Consider the following 21,299-nt stretch of genomic DNA (forward strand, 5'->3'; position numbering starts at 1 on the left):
ATTAGAGTGAGTTTAATCTACATTTTGTCAAAGTAGAAAGACATTATTAGGTTCAGTGGTAGGTTTAAAGAGTTGCAACATCAGAAATGTGGACTTGTGGACAAAAGAGCTCGACCCATTTTGAGAAAAAGAAATTAACAAATGGATAAATTAAATTAGATGAAATCTTCGTGGCAATATAAGATTATTTAATGACCTTTAATGGCCTATGTAAAATTGAATTTAAGACATTTTTAGGCTCTTTAAGGACCTGTAGACACCCTGGAAACATTTGCCCATGATGGGGTCAGGCTTAAGTGTTGACAGGACTCACCAGTGTTATAGAGGGCTGGGTCGATGCTACTTGTAGCTGTGCCGCAGGGAGACAATCAGTGTCTGTGAAGGACAAAACAAAAAATGGAGTCAGTTTCACCTTAAAGGGTTAATTTTACAGCTCAGGTCTTATTTGCATGGCTTTGGCCATCAATTTTATTAGTTAGCTTAACACTGGAATACTCAAAGTAATTGCTGAATTTTGGAAATACAGCAAATTAACTACAACAAAGTGTCCCAGAGCAAGAATAGTCAGACTATCGGGCTGTCTAAAAGACAAAATCAAAGGTGAACACACACAAAATGTTGCACAGGAGAACTATGAGTGCCAGTGCAAATTGAACATGGAAGTCTGTCTGTAAACTGTGATGGGCCGTTTCACCTTTGCTCTGTCTCCCAAATAAGTTTTGGCTAATCTGATAATTGGTTTAAAACGTGACAGCTTGTGTGCCTTGTGGTTATTACCAAAAGGAATGAAGGTTGCAACGACAAAAAATGTGACCAAGGTTGTAGTAAACTCTCACCCCCTGTGCTCTAATCTGAGTAAGACACTTACTCTTGTCCACAAGAGCCACTTTCCAAGCCATCTACCCGACTTTAAAGTGTCCAGGTAGTGAGCTACTTGCTAATGGCTACTGATTGTGACTGTTTGAGGCCTGCTGCTGGCAACAGTGTTAGTCTTGTTTGTTGTGGACATGTTTGCACTATGTCCAACATTTGTTTCCCTAACAGGAAACATCCCACAACTTTGGGAAATTCTAACATCTTTATCTAATCAGTATGTTTGTTTGTCTTACCTCTCCTTTAGGCAGCACATGCTGTTTTACATCCAGGAAGTGCCAAACCTGTGCCAGCCTATTCTGACTCCTTTTATGGAGGTGTTCCTGGGGGAGTGCACCAACTGTGCTACAGGTGGAGGGGTGGCTGTGATGTATTTTGAGGAAATGCTAGTTTTTGAGTATTTGTTCTGATGTTTAGTGTGGTTTGGTGATAATTAACTAATCGTTTTTATTAAAAAGCCAATAAATTGCCGTTAATTGAGTTAATTAATTTGTTAATTGGTATGTCCTGAAGTGGGGTGGGGGTCATAACTTAAAGGGACAGTTCACCCCAAAATCAAAAAATAGCCTATGTTTTCCTCTTACCTGTAGTGCTATATGTTAGTCTAGATCAGTGGTTCCCAACTGGTGGGTCACAGTCCAAAAGTGGGTCATAGGTCCATTCTGAATGGGCCGCAAGTGACTTGCGACCATGCCACAGTGAATTTCTGGCACAAGCTTTTATTCTGAAGTGCCGTTTCCTGCTGTAGGGTGAGTAAATAACAGACAGCTACTTTAAAGAGACAGCAAACTAGCTCATCAACATGGCCCAACGCAAGTATGATGCTTAATATCTAAGACTTTGTGGACCTTAAACTAATGTCTAAGGAGAGATCTGGACCCCATGGCTGGTTCAAGGTGGGAACCATTGCTCTGGATTGTTTTGTTGTGAGTTACCAAGTGTTGGAGATATCCGCTTTAGAGATGTCTGCCTTCTCTCCAATATAGTGGAACATGATGGCAGTCGGTTTTTATGGTGCTGAAAGTGCCAAAAAATTTATCTAAAAAACTCAACAGCAATGTCTCTTTCCAGAAATTACGACCTGGTTACTCAAGATAATCCACAGACCTTGTTGTGAGCAGTTTCATGAAGGAACTATTTTCTTTTTCCTGAACTGCACCCATCAACTATATCACTGCGCAGAAGGAAGCGTGCATCTACTGCTAGCTCACCCAGCATCAAGGAGCTAGCTAACATTACAGCTAATATTTACATTTCACATTGTTTGATAGACAGAAAATACTTCCTACATGAAACTGCTCACAACAAGGTCTGTAGATTATCTTAAGTAACCTGGTCATGATTTCTGGAAAGAGACATTGATGTGAGTTTTTCCAATTTTGTTTTCCTTTGGCGATTTGAGCACCACAACCGAGTGCCATCTAGTTCCATTATATTTGAGAGAAGGCAGACATCTCTACGGCTGATATCTCCAACACTCGGCATCTCACACCAAAACAATCTAGATTGATAAATAGCACTACAGGTAAGAGGGGAAAATGTTTTTGATTTTGGGGTGAACTGTTCCTTTAAAGGGCCTTTTCTTAAAAGTATTGTATTCCTTCTGTGGTTCCGTCACTTGAAACAGGAAACACTGACATGGGAATGGCTTACACCTTTTCTGCTTTGCCTCTTGAGCTATAGGGCAAAATGGTGACTGAATATCAGCGCTGACCTGTAGTGCTGAATTGCTAATGAGACTAAAAACAATTTTCTAAAATATTTTCTGTAATATACACTGAATAAATAAACTGGATAAAGGTTTGAATCTTTCCCAAGTCGCTTCTTGAGGCAGCAGTGAGCGTTTGTATGCCTTTTCCTTCAGTAGCAGCTGGATGACAGTGATGCTGCTTTCTGATGACCTTAAATAGCTTATTGATTTCTGCAGGAGCAGGAATGGACAGACTGCAGGGTTTTCTTCGCTGCCCACCTCCTTTTGTGTTTTTTCTCTTCCAAGCCATTGGAATTATCAGGGTCAGATTTATTGTGCTATAAAAATACTTGTTTACTCACTCTGCCTTCTGCTGAAAATAAAAACAAGAACTACACACATAAACAACCCTTGCTATGGTGTGTGTCTGCTGTGCGTGAGTGTTTAAGGGCAGCCGTGGAGTTACTTATCCCAAAGGGTCAAAGGCATAATGGCTTATAATCTCCTTGTGGACAACCTTCACATCTAACAACACTGCTACTTGTAACAAAGAGCTTGGCCTCGGCCCTCAGCTGCCGCTTCCCCTCCTTGGCTTCCACCATCAGACCTTTAGACGACTGGTCCATTGTCGTACAGCCTATCGGCTTGTTAGATGAATTAAAATTTCACATGTCAATTAAATGAGTGTTGCCCTGGTGATTAGCAGATCCCACTAATTGTCGCTCCCTCGCTCCCTCCTCCTCTTTCCTCCACTTTTTTTTTGCCTCCTTCCCCTCCTCCTCTTGCTCTCCTGCCATTTTCCACATGGAGGAGCAGGGAATGGGGCTTTGTGCCGTCGGACCCAATGCCCCATGTCAAAGATGGCTCCTCAGCCTCTTCCCCCAGCCACGCTCCTCCTCTGAGACTCCCAGATCCCCTTTCTCAACTTTAGGTAGAAGGAAATGGTGGAAATAAAGTGTGTGTGTGTGTGTGTGTGTGTGTGTGTGTGTGTGTGTGTGTGTGTGTGTATCTGTGTGTAGGGGGCACATATAGATCACACAAGCATGAGGAAGTATATAGGCTTGAGTGGACATGCATTTCATCCTGTTTGGGGCTACAGCATCAGGATGCTGGATGGGATGCTCAGAAACATCCAGCGCTGAAATCCCACATGCACCTCACACACGAGCACAGGGACGCAGTTGCTGTGACACTCACTCCCACACGTGCACCCTGGCAGATAATTACCCCAACAGCCTCCGGAGAGCAGAACGCCCATGTGGGCCCCATAACCGCTTTAGACAAGGGCCATGGCACACCCAAGAACCTCCTTCTTTGTCTATCTCCCAAGCCATGTGTTTGTTTTGCTTGACTCAGTGAACTTGATCTGTGGATCTTCACAGCATTGTGTTCCCCATGCATGTCAGTGATGTTAGAAAATCAAACCATGGACGAGTCTGAATGTGCGATATGCAAAGGCCCCTCCCCTCTGAAATGTATGAGATATTCCATATTTGCTTTTTTTAGGTGCACCCCTCTTGTGTTTTCACCTCCAAGAAAATGATATACTTTCACTTTTATTTATTGTATAACAGCACAAATTCACACTTAGTGAAAGTAAGTGGGGAAATATCATAATAGAAAATTTTAAAGCTATACGATGCATGAATTGTCAGCTGTTGACTGTAAACAGTCTCACCAGCAAAAGTGAAAGCCGACCCCATATTCACTAAATATGCTTTTTTTCAGCTTTGTATCTGCGTCTTTCATAGCTTCCTTTTCCTTCCTGTTGGCTCCTTTTAACAACCAAATCACCAGTAAAAAATATTCGGACTGTACGTTTATACGTGTATATTTGGGACAGGCGTCTATATGGGACAGGCCTTTAATTCCTTTCACTCAAAACTGTTGCTCAGTAAAGATAGGAAACACAATCAAATAGTTTATTTAAAGCAGTATGAATAATACTTACCTAAAAATTAGGCTTTAGGTAATATATCAATCGTGATCTGAGGACCCTTGCCGACTAAAGGAGTATGAATAACTTTCAGCGTAATCGAGGAATGGACACATAATTTGAGGTGGCCAGCAACCTGGTTTTATACATAGGAAGAAAAGAAAGAACTGCCTGCTGACCAGGCCTCTGACTGAGACAGGCTTTTATTTGTCAAAATATGTAGCCACACCAGGCCAGTAAAAAGGGACTAGGCGTTTAATTGGGACGAGGCTTTTAATTGAAGTTTTACAATATATTACATTTATACATTATTTCATAGCTGATACATTGAAACTTACTGTTTCTCAACAACACTAAAAATCACCAAAATCACTTGGTTGTGGTTCGAAAAAGATCACGTCTTGGCTTAAAACACCAAAGTTCGGTGGCTCGAACGCTGCTGGGAAACACCACAATGTGTCAGTGAAAAACACGCAGGTACTGTTCCCTCTACCTCCTGATGACAAGTAGTTAGTAGTTGATATAATACATATGAAACATGCGAATGTAACATATTTGTAGTTTGCACAAAGGTACAATGCAAACATTTTATTATGGCGACTGCTTTTTATAAAGTCCCGACCTGCGAATAAGAAAATACAGGCAGGAGGCAGAGTCTGTGCAGATAAATACACCATCTCACACTTCTAGTGGGTAATACGTGATGATTGAGAGGGATTACTTTCGTCTGTACATTGTTTTTAAGGAAAATCCTGCACAGTATACCTTTAAGTAAAAGTATACATTAATTTGTAATCCAATGCACAACATTTTTTTCCTAAAAAGTACAGGTACACACTATTTGATAATATTTCCATACTTCACTGCTCAGGAATGTTTCACTACGCGATCAAATGAACTCTTAAGGTCACATTCAAGTAGTTGTTTGCTTCCAGCTGGGCTTACTCAAATTCTAGGAGTACAAAATCTTCATGAAATTATTGCATATTCAGTGAGTCACCCTTTTCATTTCCAGCGTGAGTAGTTACTGCAGGTGTTGGATGAATGCATTGAAGTAAAAACTGGGCTATTTCCCACATGAACATCAATACACCCACACACATATGCCCTGCTCTGATCACTTTGACAAGTGTGTCATGTTGGCGCTGTCAGAGAACTCTACAATATTGGGATTTTAAAACCTTTGAAAGCAAGCAAGACAGAAAACTCTCCTCCAGTCTTAAGCAGAGCTCTAATCATCCCTCATCACAATTAAACACAGCGGACAGCAGCTCCAAACACAGGGTGACATCTTAAAACTGTGTGAATGGTCCCTACCCCCAGCAGCAGCCCCCCCCCTCCCTCCCAATCACCCAATGTTCAACACTAACCAAGCATCACACAGACCTACATTCACAGCTACAATGAAAAACACTGCAGCAGGCCAGTGCGGCCCAGACGGTTTCGTTTGCACTTTATCAGACCATACAAAACAGCAACGCCTCATTGAGCCACAATTTGCTGCTAGTTTCCTACAAGAAGCAAAACAAAGAATGGGGCGGCCTGGCCTTCCTTTTTGTGCCAAAGCAGCGGACCAGAGAGGACCCACACACACACACACACACACACACACACGCGCACACACACATATCCACACACGCACACACTCATATACACACAGCCAGAGTAAGAGAAGTACAGACAGAGAGAGAAAAAAGTGAGAGCAGCAGAACAACACGCTCCAGAACACGTCTGTCACATCCTTCAAAGCACAACATGAGTAAGCTGCGAAGCTGCGCAGCCTTTAAAGATGTACTATGCAGGATTCTCCTAAAAAAACAATGTATAGACTCATACAGAAGTAATCCCTCTCAATCATCCCTTTTGACCTGCTAGAAATGTTCTGCGGTGTATTTATCTGCAGAGACTCTGCCCTCTGCTTGTATGTTCTTATTTTCTTCATACTTTCTGTGTTCAGGATGTTTGTTGGTGTGTACTCCCACATGGCTCAGGTGAGGTTGAGGCTTTATGAACAGGTAGCGACCAGGGGCCAGACTGTAAGCAGCAGGCAGTTAAGAGACACAGCGTCGAAAAAAGGCAAATATAGTCAAGGCAAAACCAACACATTCTCCACGTCTGCATACAAGGTGCAAGGTACCCTGGGTGCATTGGTTGCTGACGTTCTGGGACGCCGTGTCAAGTTCTGCCTGTTACATGCATCGTCTTCTTTCAAAATACACTTCTGTTTTCACAGGAAATGTACCGTTTACATACTGTCTCTTACAAAATAAACTTATTACGTCTGTTCAACACCGCGAATTGACGTTTATTAACAAAAAAACTTAACAAAAACACGTGGTTAAGTTTAGGAAAAAATAACAAGGTTTCGCTTTAGAATCTTATCGGACCCATCCACCCCTTTCACTGCCTTAACTTTCATCCTTGTCTTGCCACGTTTTCCCCTGACGCCGCCGGGCACCGTTAAACTATAATGGCAACCAGCCGCGTATCATGCCGTCGTTAAAGGACGCCTTTTTTCGTTAGTTTCTGACGCCACAAGTCATTCCCAAAGCGCTGGATTTTGGCGACTTCGGAGTGAGACTGGGCTCGCAAAACACCAAATAAGAGTGAATCTGGGGCTGTCTTTTATTTGACGTTAGCTGGCGAGCATCAATCACCCATAGTATACCTTTAAACAGCCACTAAAAGTAAAAACAGTGACACTGCACACCTCCAACACAAACAACAAACCTATAATTTTGTTGTTATCAATGCACAAAGTATGTGCAGAACAGACTTTGCATAAAAAAATGCATGTCTTCACTTTAAAACCTGCAACTTTCATTTATTGCACCGGCCTTGCTACAGCAGCCGTGGCAGCTAACAATGGCTTGTCCTCATGACTGGGTCATGGACATGGCAGCGTTTAAAAACCGCTTGGGGATAAAATACTTCTGTTGGGACAATCGCTCTCCTTTTCCCTCCCTCTGCTCCCCCCACCCCGTCTCTGTCCCTCTTCCTCCCTCGTTGTCTCTCTCACTCTTCCTCTCTAGTTTTACTACCACGATAATTCCTGAGTGAGTAAGCGAGTGTGTTTTGTGTGCGTGAGCCAGTCGGGGCTGAAGTCCTGTTTGTGCATTTGTGTAGTCATGCGAAAGCGCGTGTGAATGAGTGTGTTGCTCGTGGATGAGTGCTGCGGCAGCGAGTGTGCTGAGGGAGACAGAAGTCTACAAAGCCAGAGGGGCTTACAGTCAGGCTATCAAACAGGCAAAAAAAACACAGTTAGGAGTTTGGCTGTGTCTGCCCCTACACACACAAACACACACACACACACACACACACGCACACAACATGAGCAAATTATAAGAAACCCCGCAACCGCTGCAATTATCTTTGGAATGAGGGTAATGCAAATGACACAATAATGTCTGAAGGATAAAGGCTCCACACATCTAAATAAACAAAGGCAAAGAGTTGCTTTACAATGCATACATAAGACTAGATTCATTAGCATACAAACTGAGATCAAAAGGCTTTCTCAAGTTCAGTACATCATAGCCTTCTCCTCAAAGAATTCCTTATCAGAGTACAGTCAAGTGCACCCCCCTCCTCCCTTTACTTCCAACCACCACCAGCATTACAGTGCAATTTGAAACAGAGAACAACAGCCCTCTGGAGGAGAAAATTACGTCGCCATGACAACCCTGAAGAAGTTCAACTACTGACAAGACGGTGCAGATGATGTGCTGATTGTGCCTTGTATGTGTGTGTGTGTGTGTGTGTGTGTGTGTGTGTGTGTGTGTTGGCCTCCGTTGTTCTACCTTGCCCCACCCCACCCCTGCTATACCCTCTTCTAGCTGGCAGCTGTTGGTCCTGCCACAGGATGGGCGTGTGATGTTGTGTCTGCCTGCGTGTGGATAAATAAATGATGAGAGTGTTGGGTCTTCAGGACAGGGCTAGGCCGCTGGTCTGTCCTGCTGCAGCTTTTCCGTCCTGTCAACAAGGTGAAAAAAGGCTCCGAGATGACCGCTAATTGGATGTGGCGAGGTGATCTGATGACACTGCGGGGATACTTTGGTTTGTCACAACGTGTAAAGGCCATCGCATTTCAAGGGTGGCTGCTTTCAAGGAGGAGTTAATCAATGCACAGCTTAACGCAGACGACTCAGGACAGAGCGCAGTTGCCGTTCCCGGGGTAACTGAGGTTAAAATCGGGCGAGACGTTTCAGGCAGACACTTACTTCCCCCGCTGACTTTGAAGCCATTACAACACAGGAACTGCAGTTTTAGCAATACATCACACGAGAAACTGCGCCAATATATTATGTCAACACTGTCATCTACGGCAGACAAGCTCCTGATGTTGGTATTTTACCTCAGCCATAACTGGATAGCAGACAGCACCACATCCTGCAGACAGCCATGATAGAGAGCCTGTAAGAGAGAAGATAAAAATGCATAAGCTCGGAGCATCAATCATGGTCAGAAAAAAGTGATTCCATACACAATCAATTTCCATGGTATCTTCACTCCCTACAGCACATGTGATACTATTTCCCAACGACTTTCTTCACACTCACGAAGACATTTGATATGGGGCACAGGAAGATGGAGGGGGGAAAAAAGACGTGTGTGTCTGGGGTTGATGCCTGCGCCCAAACATGTCATATGTTTACATCTAATTCCCCTCTAAAGTAAAGAGCGTCAGACGTTACATCTATGACTAAACCCTCTCTCCGTTTTCCTTTTTCACTTACTCTCTCTCGCTCACTCACACACATGCACATTAACCGCCAGCCTTTACAGTGCGCTACACTGACTTGTAAAGTTGTGATTTACACTTGTGTACTAAAAACAGCTTGAGACAAACAAACACATTAAAATCACAAATGCTGAGGTCTTCAAAGTGTGCCAGCAGTTGGGCTAATTTATTGAGGCACCCCTAAATGTAATAGTGAGGCAAAAAGTAGTTGTTAAAAGCTTGTGCACCAAACAACAGTTGTTGTTTTTTCACATAATACACTCAAACTACGAGGAGAAGTCTTAGAGTTAGCCAACTTTTCCTTGAACCCTCTATCATACATGAAACCCGGGTCTCCTGTGCGTGCTCCCAGACCACCTTTGGTGCATCCCCTAGTGAAATTAAGATCTTTAGAAACCAATTTGCATTGTAAACACACCACGCAAATCTTGTTTACCATGTTGGGGGTCTGAAGGCACGGTGATGGTTGCAGGTCTGAGGATGCAGATCAAGGGAATCTCCTTGGACCACCACACAGACATGAACACACACCCTGCACCCACTGACTGCATGCCTCCCCTGGGGAGAGCGCCCACCTCCTGACCTCCTCCAACAGGGGGGTCAAAGGGAATTTAACACAAGGGTCCCACATTCCTCCAAGGTGATAATTGATGTAGCTGCTGGCAGGGGGTCACCAGGCGCAGGGTAAACAAGCAATGACTTTCTATGTGCCCCCCTCCAATTCCCACCCTGCTAAATAGTATGCATGGCTGTGACCTGGGTAAATTATGCCTTCAAGCCTGGCGTGACAGCGTGTCACCCGTTACATTGAGCTGCTTGGTGTGTGAGCACCCAGGTGTTTCGGTTAACTATAGCTGAACCATCAGCCAGACAAGCCACTTTACACATACTGACAAATACAAGCTAGAGGCTAAAGGCTAGCTGCATTAAAATCCACTCAGAACAACAGCTACGTGACAAAAAAAATCAGTGTAGCCTAATCACACCTCTCCGTCTTCTCTAGCTCTGAAAACATGGGAGCAGGTAGGGAGAGCGATGGATGACGGCAGTGAAACAGTGAGGTCTACTTTGCTCCAGACTCTGTTTTCCTCCTGCTCTCTGTTACATGAGGCCACAGACCAATGTTTCAGGAGGAGCTCACATCTTTTTATTTAGCCAAGGGCATAGGTTTAATTTTAACACAGGGGGAAACACATATGAAGCGGGGGATGTGGGGGTCCTCTGCCAGTAAATTTTGAGCATCAAACGCTTAATATCCTGCATTCTGGTTATTTTCTAATTAACCAATTTGTGTCTTTTCTGCACCAATTTATGGTGGTAATGTCTTTATTTTCGTTTTCTGGTACTTTCATGTTTTTATTGAGGGAGGCGAATGCACGTGTTCTAAATATTGAGCGGGATGTGTCCTCTACATCCTCCTTGAAACCTACTGCTGCAAATTTTACAGTTCAAATGAATATTTTTCTTATTTCTTAATGTTAATAAATCTCATTAAAAACAAAATGATTACTAAGTATGGTTTTCTGTGTAGCCAAATCCTGATACATCTCATTCCTCTGTGCCATGAAGACCTCCAGTGTTGCCCAAAAACTATTAAAAGCACATCAGAGTCCCACCACGGCACTGGGTTACATGTTCCATGGTTACGCTAAAAAACAAACCAAGCAGCAGTGAACTGCGGCTCGCTGCAGTAACTACATTTTTTTGCAGCTGGGTGGCATGTTCGTGTGTTTCAGGCAGGAAGAAAGTCTTTGTAACACGGGTCAACATGTCACAGGAGTTACAGGACTCTGTTAACTGACTGGCTATGGGTATTATCTGGCTGCAATTCGCCGCCAAAATTTAAACTATCCCCAACATTTAGTTTGGCCACACTGTGCAGCAGAATCAAACTGCCACAAAGTTCCATGGACATTGTATGACCTCCTGCTGCAGGCCGCAATAGATGCGTTTTCGGCATGACAGTGAATATGGACACTGTAGTTTTTATTTGGAGTCCCATGCATGCCATCCTGCTGCTATAAATACTGACACGTGCACCAAATGTGTGTTAACCTATGGCTGAAAATAGTTCCCCAAAAATTCAGTTTCCTTTTGTTTGAACAAGGTTTGCTGAAACTGTTGAAACTGAATTTTTTTTTTGCCCTTTTTTCTAAAAGTAAAACTATATATTTGTGAATCTTGTTGAAAGATTTACAGTACATCATCAGTAGGATTGAATGGGCTTAAGACTAGGAGCCAGAGAGTAAGACTGACATATTGTTGTAGGTTTTGGTCTATGAAAATGGGTTTCCAGCATTACAGAATAACATTTTTAGTAACATAGTTATTTTAAAAACTTAAAAAAGAGATGATAAATGCGCTGGTGTCATGAGCATTTTAGTGGTGGTTAGTTTAGATAAGGGGAGGGCCTGGCGGTGTGGTTATTTCCTGGTCTCTGCCCACATGTGGTTCCCCCCCAGCCACACACTAAGGCTTGGGGAGGTTATAAAAGCCGAGGGGGTGATTAAGAAGCAGGAATAATGGCCTCCACAAAACTAGGAATGTGTTTAACTGCTACAACGGCTCCGGAATCGTTCTAAATCGGACTGCCGCCGTTAATATCAGGCATTATTCTGCTGCTTTCGGGCAGGGAACGTTACAGGGGTTTTAACATGATGTTCAAAGGAGCTGGCCCTGGGAAAACATGAGAAGCATAGGCAGGATGTACAGTAGGTTTATGATTTATGTCTGAGGGTGACCCGGGAGGATTTAGGGTGGGTATATCTTGAGCTGTGCCGACCTACCCACCAGTTCTGCATTGTTGGAGTTTGGTGGATCCTTCTAAATCCAGGATTAGAAAAGTCAAATATACAAACACCTCCACCTCTCATCTCTTTCTCACATACAGGCACACCAAGAAGAGAGAGAGAGAGAGGTAGAAAGAGTTACCGTTGGCTGCTACCTGCCTGCTAAGCATGCCCAAACCCCAAACCCCATCACTTTCCTCATTACTGGAGCTTCATGGCTTTTTAGGGCTCTGTGCTTTATCTGGGATTTCACATTTCCCAGCCTGCCACTTGACATGGCTCACCCAGCTGCCAGCAATCAAGTAGCAGAGGGCAGCAGTGGGGCCGGCTGAGTCTTCAGGCTGCACCTTGATTTGAGAATTGCACATCACAGCCACTGGCCCTGCTAAGCTTCGGTAATTACAGGCCACACATCCCATCATGCCTCCAACCCTATTTCTACCCCACATCATACACTGACCTGGCATAATGGGTGGAGGGGAAGGGGGTGCATACAGGGAGATAGAGATGGTCACGGGTCAGGGGTGGATTCTAAGGATGTGGATCTGTGCCTCAAAAGGCATAAAGTGTGTGACAGTGTTGGAAAAAGGAGTGAAAATGTGCTCCATTAAGCATCCATGCTGTCAATCTTAGATTGTTGCGTGTATAAAACGTCGCTGTATGCGTTTTTCTGCGTGCGTGTACATGTGCGCTCGCATCTACAGTACACACATTGTATGTGTGTGTGCCTAATTGAGAGGTAAGCAAAAAAGTTGCCTTTAAAGTTGCCAATAAATATCCTGCCAGTAATGTTAAACACCTGCCCGTAAAGCCCAGAGGAATGCTAAATGAAACCAAGTTGCAGAGCCTGTCTCCTGTCTGGGGTCTCAAGTCAAGACAGCAGGATTTGTAATGGCTGTATCCAGGATTATTGAGTTCAAGCAGAACAGCCAGGAAGCAAGAAAAAAAATGACATGCTTTTCCTCCTCTAACGGCCAGTGCAACGACTCATGTGTCCCCTTAGCAGCACAGAAGAGTCCAGATTATTCTTCGATGTAATTGCACGGCAGAATCAATGCTACAACTTTTGGCATCAAAAACATGTCAAAACACATCATGGCAGGATTTTTTTTCACCACCACCCTCACAGCTGAGTGATCAAAGCTCCTCATGGACTGTTGTATAATACTAGTGGACATATGGGTGTTTTAACAAAAAGTGTTCCCAGTGTTCTTTGTGAGAGTGTGAGTTAGATAAACTAAGACAGATGATTACCGCAACTCAAAACATGGCCCCCTGATCTTCTCGCCCCGGTGTCACACACCCATAAAACACCCCATACATCCACACGTTTAAGCACACATGCCTGTACACGCACAAAGATAACCATGCACACATGCACTAATGCACATACATTCACAACCATACAATGTCAGGGCAGGAAGAGGCTCTCGCTGTGTTTTGGAGCCTCCAGGGGTGAAAGGGAGCATCTGACCCCAGAAGCCAGAGACGCTGCCGTTTGGCCTCATCTCTGGTTTCGATTCCCTACACTCCTGACGCCTTCCTCCCGCTGCACCTGTCGAGCGCCAATAGACCCCCTGCTCAGACCCTTTCACCACAGAGAATATATGGCCCTGCTCCCTGGTCCAGTCTGGCTAATTGCTACTGGCCTCAAACTGGCCCCAAACGCCACGACGGAACGGGGCGTTTAGCTGCTGTTGCTACCCTGAGGGCCAGCTCAGCAGTCCTCCCTCTCTCTGGTAGCCCTCCGTTCCTCAACAAGGGCCAGATAGGGCTGACCGAGCACAAGCATTTACTTCCAGAGTCACAAGCTGCCCCATTCAACTCGGAGATTAAGCACTGCTGTCTACACGCAACCATGAATAATGAAGCTATCACTCCAGACAGGCAGGCAACAGCAGCGTGAGTTATATACACCAGTAATCCCATAGGCTGCTGCACACACGTGCCAAACGTATACAGTAGCAGCACCGCACTGTACAGCTCATACATTATTTCACATTGCAGAACACTCGCTTAGAGCCAATTAAAAATCTTGAATGTAAGGTCCTCAACTTAGCTTTGCGAACATCTTAAAAAAGGACAATTCACTGACATAAAAAAGCCAAGGGGCCCAGGTACAAAGACGTAGTCATGGCCCCATTACACGCTGTTTTTGCACAAGTGCCTTTGGAAACTACTTCAAGTAACAGCGTGCTTTATACTCGCAGCCTACACAAACAGAGTTTCGTTTGTTGCTATCCTTGCAGACAGCAGTCAGCTCTGACATGTAGCATGGTTGTATTGTAGGACATCAACTTCTCCAGCAACTGGATATACAGCAACATTGAAAACCAATGCATGTACATATATAACAACCAGGGGGAGAGGGGAGCAGGGTGCCAAATACAGTGAGCTGAAACAACAGTGGAATACTGGAGTACATTGACACAATATATCTGGTGAAACATATAAATTTACTTTTGAATGCATCAAAGTTTTAGTTCAACTGTTACATTTAAGCTGGTTATCTGAAAATGTGGAGTATAGGGAGAAAGGTAACACCTGTCAGTAACCTAGCACTGACATAGAGTGCTGCAGGGAGGATATTCATTTGTGGGCCAGCACAGCAGTTAACATCACCCTGCTTCTCTTGTCAAAAAGCCAATGGGATTTTTCCATTGGATTTTGGATTATTGCAAAAAATGGGCTCTTGTTTAGCAAGATAATTTTCTCAATTGGACACCACTTTTATCATTTTTGAAGCTTAGATGTAATCGGCATAAGTGTAAGTCAACCTTAGGCTATAAATGAACTACACCACATTCACATGACTTCACCGCCGGGACCACAATGAGGCTGTAAAGCCGTGTTTGGCACGGTTCAACGTGATGACGCTCTGTAGTCTCATTTAGCCGCTTCTTAGCAACCATCTTTTATAAGACACGTAAAAAAAATTCTTGAGTGGGGTATTTACTAACGTATTTCATGACAACCACAGACGTTCTTTCAGGCATCTAACCAAAAACCCATCGACTTCGAGACGAGTGAACCAGGAGTGCTAAAATGCTAATTCATTCCCAGGTTTTAGCACTCATCCCTGCAGCACTCTATTAATTTGACACAAGGTGATTGCTAGATATAGTTGACGGTGTGTCTGTGTATTATCATAAATTATTATCTCTATGGCAAGCTGTGACCTTCCCACCTCATGTCAGGCTACGTCCTGGCAGTCAGGACAGCAGGTGGTGAGCTGATGGAGGCTGCCTGTTCATCATCTTCAAAAATAATATCCATCTGTCCGTCTTTCTTTGACAGGCAGGTTATTTTATAATGAGACATCGAAGCTGGAATTATGAATCGAGACTTTAAAGGTAGTGGGGTCGTAGACTCTATGTGCGGTCAGGTGTAGTGTTGCCTAGTGTTGTATATTCAGCAATAAAAATATTTTCTTTTTTGCAGTATTTGGATTATCACTGTGGATATTACATTGCTGTTTGTATTATACATCTTTTTTTAATTTCTTTTAAATCACATTGTTATCATGGTATAACATTTTATTTAATTTGCCCACAATTTCCTAAACATATTTCTAGTATTTAATTGAGGAACAAAACCCTCCCTCACGCTGCCTCCTCACAGCAGTAGGCTGTACCTGACGTGAGGGTGGATAATAGCAGACACCACGTGACTGCAGCACTTTCCGTCTGGACGCACGGCAGGGTCTGTCAGAGCCTCCCTTGTGAGGACGACACACACGCACTGGACGGATAAAAATAGACGCCATTCATGCTTTGAGAGGACACTTACAAAGCTACACGGTACATACCCAACTTGGTAAACTTCACCACAACCTATAGTTTTTATTAATGTTCACCCATCATCACAAATCAGCCTTTAAACAATCTGTTTATTGTGTCAAAATGCGCAAAAGCGCACAGACCGACCAGCCCCGCACGGATTTCACTCCTCCCTCCTGCACTTGCCATTCAAGTCAAAACAGTGGTGGTTTCTGTTCCATCGCGCACACAACTCACACACAGACACACACCTCACACCGTCTCACAAGAGCGACACCGACACAATTCCTTCATTCACACAACAAGTCTTATCGCCTCTGCCATGAACTGCGTCACCGGCTTCAGAGAGGGGCAAAGTATGGCACCATATCTGAACTTGCATGAATGAAAGTGACGGCATTACAGCACTCAGTCAGCAGGCGACTCACTCAGCCTCCAGTGCGTCTGTCTGTCTCGCCTGTGTGGCGCTCTCCTGCATCCTTCAGTGAGCATCACTTTGTGGAGCCGGTGCGAGCCATCCTCCTGCACAAACACCGGTCCTGGACATCCTAGACAGCCCGTCCTGCGACATATTTTTAGTTTGGACCCGTTGATGTCACTTCCTGCTTGGGTAATAGCCTGTACAAATGAGCACAAGGATGTGGAGGGGTGTTCGGGGAGCCGTTAGAGGGAAATTTCGAGGTCACGCGGCAGGCGAGTTCACAAGGTCATGCAGAGGCGAGATTTCCGGAGGCAGACAAGAAGCGCGTTAGTCTTTAAAATGACAGCCATCATCCCATCTGGCTCATTCCAACTGTGCCCTATACTTTTATATAACCAGTCACATCCACATCATCCTACCCCCCTGTGATGCGCCGGCGAGTTTCATTTCCTGGTACGCTGTGCGCATTTACGGCCACGGTTATGCAACGATGAAGGCGGCATCATCACTATGGCTGTTTTGACTATGCATCACAGCCGGTGTGAACACGATAAACACATATGGCTCTCTGTAAGATATAGTTTAGCACAAAGTCACGGGACACCTGTTGAAGTTAAATTAAAATGATTTTGAAAAAGACTCATGAAGGTAAATTCAAGTTTCCTGCTTGTTGTGTTTAAAATGAGCTCACGGCCTGTTTGGACTTTATTCGTCACCTCTGTATTTAAGCTCTAAGACACATTGCTTTGAGAAGCATGAATGCTGCTTTAAAAAACACTTTCAAAATAACCTGGAAGAGTCATAATGAGCACACACATTTCTGCTCTGGATGCCTGGGGAAGACTGATTGCTCTTGTCTGATGAGAGCTAGGCACACTGAGGTGATCTGCAGGATGGGTGATGGAAGCCGCTCTGAGAATCATCTCCTGCTAAGAGTGCTATCCTCTTTCCTCGCCCAGGTCGCTCCTCTTTACCTTTGAACCTGGGCCCAGCAGCCCATCTCTGATCTACAGACAGTCTCCTCTTACCCACGTCCCCCTTGCAGGCCCCCATGATAGATGACCATCAGCATGCCAATACTGCACAATATTTCAATTTCCTGCCCAGGAAGAGGAATTTAAGGGGTTGAGTGAAGTTCAGAGGCACAGTGTGGTGCCTCCAGCTCACAACCAGCCCCCCAGCCTTGCGCCGAAGACCCGAGATCCAAACATTCGGCCGAGAACATTCCAGAAACCAGGTCCTCACTGTGTCAACAAAACAACCCCTGCTGCCATCGTCCTGCCTGACGGACAGCGGTGTAGAGGACACTGACAGGAGACCCAGCAGCCTCTGAGAGTGCAACATAACAGAGAGAAGAGCTGGTTTTATTCAAAAGTGAATATCCTGTCTGCAGGGCCAGGCCCATGTTGCCCTGGTGCTGGCCTGTTGTGCTACTCTCTGCTGATATGAAAGGTTTCAAAGGCTTCTGGGAAAGAATAAATTCTGAATTACAAGTATTTTTTGGAAAATTGTAAAAGTCAAGCTGCTAAATATTTTTTAAATATTTGGAGTCAGTCACAAAAACATTTGGTAGGTCCTATAAATTCCCACCCAACTACTTAACATTGAACAATTTATGCTTTATGTGATGGCTGTGGACTCACTTGGTTAATATTGTAATTTTAACTGCCACTTCTGAATTACTGAAACACCAAACAAGAATGTTTTGGTATTAAATGTATTAGTTGGGTGTGAACGTTCATTCTTATCCTTCAAAACAAGAGTTTGACAAAAATATAAATAACTAATCTAAATAAATCCATACTCCAGGTCCTCTTACTAGCTTTTGCTGGAGCTTACAACTACTTTGTATAAAATACTTAATAAAATAAAATACTTAAAAGAAAATATTCAATTTTTTTCTTGCGATAACATGCACCTTTTTTATTTCCTCCTCTTTTTATATACTGTGACAATATTCTGAAAGAAAAACATACACATACTGTACTACAAACACATGGATAATGACGCTGTGTTTGACTTTATGTGGATTAGTTATATTTATATGCCACGGTGATTCAAACAAACAGGATTATGTACATTGTACCAATATGAGTAAGGCGGGCGGATATCCAGTATATGTAGGACTGTGTACGGTGCATGCAGCCTGTACACAAGTATACATGGCATGTGTGTAGTGTAGTATTTTTTGATAGGAAGCCGCTCTCATGTGGCTCTGTTGTAAAGGTCTGCCATTGGTTGGATTAGTCAGAGGGCTGTGGCAAGCAGGAGGAGAGGCTGCGAGGCAGGCAGTGCGACCTAGTGGTGGAAGAGGGGCGTGTGGTGCAGAGGGGAGTGCACTTCGGATCACATGGATACACTCACATATACACACACTTCCTTTCGCCCGTAGAAACACACCGACGCGCAAACACACACTCGCAATCAAACCCACATGTTTTGTTAATTTGCTGTATAGTAATTTATCTCTTTGAAACACATGCTCTTAACCTCTAACCCATGTATTTGATCTAATGTCCCCAATACTCAACGTGGTGTTCCAGGTTTAAAAATACCAGATAATTCCCCACAACCCACCCACATACACGACTTAATGCTCTCTAACCAGGTTTGTACGCATTTGTTATGTCAGCCCACCCTCCTAGCTCCTCCACCTTGCACCCCCTCCCTCCCTGCTCATACTTCCGTCCTCCCACAGCCAAGCCCTGCTCTTGAACCAAATGGCAGTGATGACAACTTCAAAGTCAGGAGCTGTGTGACTACCCAGCCTTCAAACCGAAACATCCCTTTGCCATTGCTGTGGAATATTAGGGAAGTACAACCACACCAGCTGACTGTACAGTGGTGTCAATCAACCAGCTGACACTCGCCTGTTTTTGGAGATGTTCGGCCTAGGATCACACTTTCCCCCCAACCCCCCCTCCAAAAAATGACAGATTACCCCACCCTTCCAGATGTGTTTTTGCAGAGATTGAGGGGGCAGAGGGAGGAGCTTTGATAAAGAGGGGGCAGGGTAGTTGGGTGGGTGGAGCTGGTCACCAATTTTGGGAGAAAGAAGAGTACATCATGGACAAGTAAAGTCCCCAAAGCAGGGTTTAGTAGGGGCCCATCTCTACCGGAGCCACAGCCCATTTTTCCTTGAAGGGGATTAATAATGAATTAAGGCACTCCCACCCCCCTTCTAAAAAGATATTCATGCATGCTAATGCATCCATTATTTATAGTGTGCATAGAGGCTGGCTAGTGGTGGCCACATGCAAGTGGGAGGGATGTAAGGATGAAGTGAGGAGGTGGGGGTCTCTTCCCCCCGAATGAAGCTCCGAGGCTCTGGAAGCAACATCCGCCCATTGTGGCTGGGCTGGAGCTGGGTGGGGATGGGATGGGGACTGGATATGGACAAGTAGGAGGAGGTGGGGGGACGAGGGGGCCTCGTTGCCAGACAGGCAGCTCGTGCATAGTGAGAGGGCCGCCAAGTGTTGTGGGGGGAGGGGTGGATTAAACAAATAAATACATGATAAGAAATAATCATGCCAGGGAGGGAGAGCGCGATGGAGACAAAGAGGCTAAGAGGGATGAGGCGGGGAGGTTATTTAAGTCAGACAGGATTTACTGTCTGGTTGGGCCCACTCTTGACCAAAAAATGATGTGGAAGGCATGACAACTTTTCAGGATGTTCTTTTGATTTGACTGCTTGGTTTGTTAGTTCGTACTGATGATGCTCTCAAAGAAAAGCTAACGAAAGCTTTTTTTAAAATTTTGTCAGGATGTCAGGAAATGAAATAAACTGAATAAATCTCATTGAGCCCTTCCTGTGATTTCAATGCCGGGTCTAGCACATACAGTAATACAGTAAGGCAGCAGTGGGTGATAATTTAATAAAGCTTTGCAGAAGTTGATGCAGTGAAAGCAAAAGTTGAAAAGTAGAAATGTGAAATAGAGGAAAAGTGTGAAGGTGAGAGATGGAGGGAGAGTGAGAAGAGGCTGCGCTCTTTTCATGTGCGCAGCATGCCAGGTATGTGGTGATGCAGTGAAGAAAGGAGCAGGCGAGGAGAGTGATAAGATAAAGCGAAAGCACAAGCCAGATGAGCTTTCTACCCTACTGATCCCCATATTAGCATAGATACAGTCATCAGCCTAGCAGGGGACTGGTGTTGTAGAGGTGACACCAGGGCCACGACACCCCCAGCTCATCTCCATAGATATGACTGGGGCCATGCAAGTAAATCATACATCAGGCTTATCTAAGATATGTCTGTAGTGCATGACTTTCTGCCAACAAGCTGCCACCTTAAGTTTCAGTAATCCTCGTATTCTTTCCTAATACTGCTTCAGTTGTCCCCAAACGCAGAAATGAAACACACCTTAAAAATCTTGGTGACGCTCCTTCAGAGTTCAGTGTTTCTGTTTCTGTCCTTGACTCTTGCGTGCATGAATGCACATCTGCTCGAGATGTGATGATATCTGGGGTAAGAGGTTATCAGTGGGGTTTGCAAAACCTGTTTCAAGAGGATTGCCCTCCCATTTCTAAGTGTTGGTCTGGCATTATACCCATGACATGCTAGGGGACAAAATCCCCTAGTATGATGCAGTTATGAATTGTTGTACCATAAATGCATCACATATTGTCACATGAACTGTATGATTCGGGAACAATGCAGGTAACAGCCAAACATCCATTAATGGCAGACATGCAACATGTTTCTCAACAAGTAGCACCGGAGGCAAGACCTCCCAGAAGTGACAATCTGCATTGTGCAAACATTGCAACCTTTGTTCCCCCAACAAACACAAGGTGAGGCACTTAAGTGTTTTTTTTAATACCGAAACCTCAACCACACACAGGAAAATCCATAAACATTGGAATGATGTCAAAACAACATTGTGAGGTTTGACGGTTTTAATTTTCCACTGCTCAAAGTAAAAAATGGCTCCTGCAACATTTCCTGCACCCCGGTGATTTTTATGACAAATACAACAGCAGCTTAATTATACATGCGACCACCGCCATAAAAGCAAAACCATTAACTACCATCTTGTTAACACAGAGGACCTGCCTTGAAAGTGCTGGAG

General features: G+C 44.3%; 1 long non-coding RNA gene across 1 annotated transcript in view; it reads right to left on the reverse strand.

Moving 5' to 3' along the window:
• The window catches only part of LOC126388995 (uncharacterized), a 110,814-nt gene that overhangs the window by 80,506 nt on the left and 9,009 nt on the right, over positions 1–21,299 (reverse strand). Inside the window, exons 2-3 of the long non-coding RNA XR_007569798.1 lie at positions 8,854–8,912; positions 314–375 (exon numbers count right to left, since the gene is read on the reverse strand). This is a non-coding gene — a long non-coding RNA (uncharacterized LOC126388995). The remainder of the gene's footprint in view (positions 1–313; positions 376–8,853; positions 8,913–21,299) is intronic.

Source organism: Epinephelus moara, chromosome 4 (assembly GCF_006386435.1).
Source record: "Epinephelus moara isolate mb chromosome 4, YSFRI_EMoa_1.0, whole genome shotgun sequence".
In the NCBI taxonomy this organism is placed as follows: Eukaryota; Metazoa; Chordata; class Actinopteri; order Perciformes; family Serranidae; genus Epinephelus; species Epinephelus moara.